Here is a 5486-nt window from a genome sequence, read left to right as displayed (position 1 = left end):
AGAAACAGGTTTGCCTTGGTTAGCAGTGTTAAGTCAACAAAAAGCTCCGACTGCGTTCTGTCTATGGCCTCCGTTATTCAACAACCCCCAACATGAAAAAGTTTTTAACAGGGATGAAAAGAAAAGCGGAGAGAGACAAAGATAATGAGACAACAGAAAGTCAACCGAAAGCTAAGAAGAGGAAATACGACAAATCTTATTTAGCGCTTGGCTTCACTGTGACTACAGTTGGAGAAGAGGAAAGACCGGTGTGTTTGCTGTCTAAAAATGCTCGCAGCGGACAGCATGAAGCCAAATAAATTAGTGCGTCACTTAAATACGTTACATCCCAATCACGCCGATAAGCCGCTAGAGTTTTTTCAGCGAAAACGTGCTGAATATTGCCAACAGTCATCCCGCTTTGTGAAGGCTACTTCAGTAAACCATCGAGCGCTGCTAGCATCATATAAGGTGGCGTACCAAATTGCGCAGTGCAAAAAGCCCCACACCATAGCAGAGGAGCTGATACTGCCTGCAGCAGTAGACATGGATTTATTTATTTTTAATTTCAGGCATTGATGCACTTAAAATCTTTTCTGTTGCAGACTTAAAACACAATTTAATAAAGTTATTCTTTGTAAGTTTGACCATATGTCTTTCTTTTTTTCTTTAATGTTAATAAGGAAAAAATGTTATGCAGAGATGGATAGTCACGGTGGGGAGTGGGGGACGCGAATAGTTTTCTTGCTAGGGGGGGGCGTAACGGAAAATAATTGAGAAGCACTGGTCTAGACCATGGGAAACAGCAAGGTGGAGGTTGTGGCCAAAGCAGTTGAGCCATGGCCAGCCAAGGTTTCTTATTGCAGTGACAATGTTAGCACCATTGTCTGTTGTAATGCAGACCAGTTTGTCTTCATCCAGTCCCCAGTCTGCTAAAGCAGATTTCAGGTTTTCTTCCAGGATGTCAACAGTATGGTTATCTGGGACATATCTGGTGTCTAAACATTTAGAGTGCAGGGTCCAGTCAGCAGCTATATAGTGAATGGTCAAGCTCATATAAGGGGTCATATTTGAACTTGACCACATATCTGACGTAGCAGAGTAAAATGAAATGTCTTTTATCTCCTTCAGTACGTCGTCTTTAATACTGTGGTACAGTTGTGGAATTGCTGTTTGTGATATGTATGTTTTTCCGGGGATTTTGTAATGTCTATCAAATGTTTGCAACATTTTTCGAAATGTTGGCTTTTCAACTATATTAAATGGGAGCATCTCTTTAGCAATTAATCGAACTATGCTGTCTGTGAGCTCGTTCCACTTTGCGCCGTCCTTTTTGTACGCTATTTCTCGATTAATTGCTTCAAAGACAGTGGACTGTCGCGAACTTAAAGACGGACACGGGCCACCGGTTGTATTTTTTGTCCCCAGCCTTAAAAACTTTGCTGGATGGTTGTGCTTTAGGTGCACGTGCAAGTTGGTTGTATTGTTGCTCTTAGTTGCTACTGTTTTATGACAAATGCGACATACCGGCTCGCAAAGGTTCAGCGGTTCGCCTCGGTCATTTGGTTTGAATCCGAAATAGTCCCACACTGCTGCAGTTGCGTTCGGCTTTGAAACCGGTTCCATTTCGAGCTTTGAGATATTGTTTCTTTGCTTTGCTAACTCCTCACGGGGCTCTAAAGCAATAGAAATACAAAGCGATCCGAGCACTTACTACCTGATGCAATAGTCCACTAATCCTCCCTCCTCATTTTTTAGGAAGGGAGGGGTCAGTGGATAGCACCAGAGTTGAGGCTTCTCATCCAGCGTCATCAATAGAAAGAGAAAAATACAGGCAGAGACGATAGCCGATAAATGAAATGACGTCGATAGTTTTCATTTATCGTTCAATTTCTTGACTTACCGTTTATCGCGACAGGCCTAGTTGAGAAGCCTTGACTGTGCCTACATCCTCCAGAATGGTATGTGGTTCTGGATCAGAGTTCAGAGAATATTCTATTGAATATTCTGTCAGACTTACTATCTATTGATATCGATCACGTGTGTATCGTGATACATATAACTGATTTATTGTCCAACTCTACAAGACAGATAGAAACTGTATTTCAGACTCAAGCTCCTGCTAAAATAAAGACAATAGACAACAAAACAGCTGTACAGATCTGCAAAAATAAACCAATACATAAAGAAACTACATAAAGTAATAAAGAAAAATCTACCAGTGTGTCCACAACTAAATGGTAAAGTGTAGAGCTTAGGTCTGAAAGTTCTGATTACATTTTTCCCCTAAAATATTTCAATGGTTGAACAATTGTTAAAATGAAATTTCCATCTTTATAAAAGAGTCAAGTGCATGAACATCATCAGAATATTAGTTTTGATCTCAATTATTTTCATTTAAACAGATAATATAATAAATTGGATTTTCACAAGAGTTGCAACTTACCTCTGTTTAGGTTTAGGTTCAGGTGAAAGGAACCTCCTCTGTCTCTTGTAGGTATCCTGAAAGTTGAGTAAAGTTGAGGAGTTAAAATTTTCAACAGGGCCTGCCCGTTTTGGGGGATTTTTTAAGTTTCTTGTTTTTCAATTTTTCTTATTTTAAATTGCTTTTGTAAATATTGTCAATGTAAAGCTGCAGATGTCCAGCATTAGCATAAGTGTACATGAAAATGCTACGAAAACAGTTTGAAAACTGATGCATATTGTACTTCCATATTTTACTCTTGTCTGTGTATCGACAAAAACAATTTAATGGGAAAGATAGTGAATCACATTATGCATATGTAACGGGTAATAGATACAGATGAAATTCTTGCTAAAATGTTTTGTAATTACTATGTGATGAATGGTTTTTGGCGCCCCTACTGGTTGCCTATAAATAGAAAGCTAAACCGTAAATTAGACGCAGTCTGTTCAGCGCTCTACTGTGTATGCGGAGAGCTGGTGAACCAGTAGTGGAGCTCACTGTGCTAATTTGTGTTGACCATTTATTACAGAAAATTCAACCAACTGGCCTCCTTTGTGTGTATGACGGGACGGGCATAAGGGGAAGCTGTTACACATAACAAAACGTACATACAACAAGCTGTGGAGCTTGTTTTAACCTACTAGCTATTGCTTGGATTAATGCCACAAAATAATTATACATATTAACTTATTGAATTTTTGGAGTACAAACTTCTTATCGCACTCTGACATAAAAACAATCTAATTAACGGACTACTTTAAAAAAAACCTGTTAAATATGCTATAACAAGGTTAGCACGCTTTGACGGTTAACCTGCAGCTAGCTCATGTTGCTAAAACAACGAACTATGTACATAACACCACACGATCAAAAAGCATTCAAAACGAAGGAATCTAAACAAAATCAAAAAAGGTGAACCTACCTTTTACTGACTCTTAACGCAGTAGCAAAGGTTGGACCTTGGATTTAAGGTCATATTTAACTGGAGTTGGAGCACGCTGTTATTCTACGGAGAATTGTCTCCAACTGCTCCGGTATCTCATAATTTGACTTTGAATCTCATAATTATGACTTTGAATCTCATAATTATGACTTTGAATCTCATAATTATGACTCTTAATCTCATAATTATGACTTTGAATCTCATAATTATGACTTTGAAAGTCGAAATTATGACTTTGAATCTCATAATTATGACTTTGAAAGTCGAAATTATGACTTTGAATCTCATAATTATGACTTTGAAAGTCGAAATTATGACTTTGAATCTCATAATTATGACTTTGAATCTAATTATGACTTTGAACGTCGAAATTATGACTTTGAATCTCATAATTATGACTTCGAATCTCATAATTATGACTCTTAATCTCATAATTACTTTGAATCTCATAATTATGACTGAATCTCATAATTATTACTTTGAATCTCATAATTATGACTCTGAATCTCATAATTATGACTTTGAATCTCATAATTATGACTCTTAATCTCATAATTATGACTTTGAATCTCATAATTATGACTTTGAAAGTCGAAATTATGACTTTGAATCTCATAATTATGACTTTGAATCTAATAATTATGACTTTGAACGTCGAAATTATGACTTTGAATCTCATAATTATGACTTCGAATCTCATAATTATGACTCTTAATCTCATAATTATGACTTTGAATCTCATAATTATGACAGAATCTCATAATTATTACTTTGAATCTCATAATTATGACTCTGAATCTCATAATTATGACTCTGAATCTCATAATTATGACTTTGAATCTCATGATTATGACTTTGAATGTCATAATTATGACTCTGAATCTCATAATTATGACTCTGAATCTCATAATTATGACTTTGAAAGTCGAAATTATGACTTTGAATCTCATAATTATGACTTTGAATCTCATAATTATGACTTTGAATCTCATGATTATGACTTTGAATGTCATAATTATGACTCTGAATCTCATAATTATGACTTTGAAAGTCGAAATTATGACTTTGAATCTCATAATTATGACTTTGAATCTAATAATTATGACTTTGAACGTCGAAATTATGACTTTGAATCTCATAATTATGACTTCGAATCTCATAATTATGACTCTTAATCTCATAATTATGACTTTGAATCTCATAATTATGACTTTGAAAGTCGAAATTATGACTTTGAATCTCATAATTATGACTTTGAAAGTCGAAATTATGACTTTGAATCTCATAATTATGACTTTGAAAGTCAAAATTATGACTTTGAATCTCATAATTATGACTTTCAAAGTCGAAATTATGACTTTGAATCTCATAATTATGACTTTGAATCTAATAATTATGACTTTGAACGTCGAAATTATGACTTTGAATCTCATAATTATGACTTCGAATCTCATAATTATGACTCTTAATCTCATAATTATGACTTTGAATCTCATAATTATGACTTTGAATCTCATAATTATGACTCTGAATCTCATAATTATGACTCTGAATCTCATAATTACGACTTTGAATCTCATGATTATGACTTTGAATGTCATAATTATGACTCTGAATCTCATAATTATGACTCTGAATCTCATAATTATGACTTTGAAAGTCGAAATTATGACTTTGAATCTAATAATTATGACTTTGAACGTCGAAATTATGACTTTGAATCTCATAATTATGACTTCGAATCTCATAATTATGACTCTTAATCTCATAATTATGACTGAATCTCATAATTATGACTTTGAATCTCATAATTGTGACTCTGAATCTCATAATTATGACTCTGAATCTCATAATTATGACTTTGAATCTCATGATTATGACTTTGAATGTCATAATTATGACTCTGAATCTCATAATTATGACTCTGAATCTCATAATTATGACTGAATCTCATTTATGACTTTGAATTTCAGAATTGACTTTGAAAGTCAAATTTATGACTTTGAATCTCATAATTATGACTTTGAATCTCATAATTATAACTGAATCTCATAATTATGACTTTGAATCTCATAATTATGACTGAATCTCATAATT

Source organism: Poeciliopsis prolifica, unplaced genomic scaffold (genome assembly GCF_027474105.1).
Source record: "Poeciliopsis prolifica strain line A6 unplaced genomic scaffold, Auburn_PproV2 SCAFFOLD120, whole genome shotgun sequence".
In the NCBI taxonomy this organism is placed as follows: domain Eukaryota; kingdom Metazoa; phylum Chordata; class Actinopteri; order Cyprinodontiformes; family Poeciliidae; genus Poeciliopsis; species Poeciliopsis prolifica.
The sequence above is the reverse complement of the archived record's forward strand: the minus strand, read 5'-3'. Positions refer to the sequence as shown.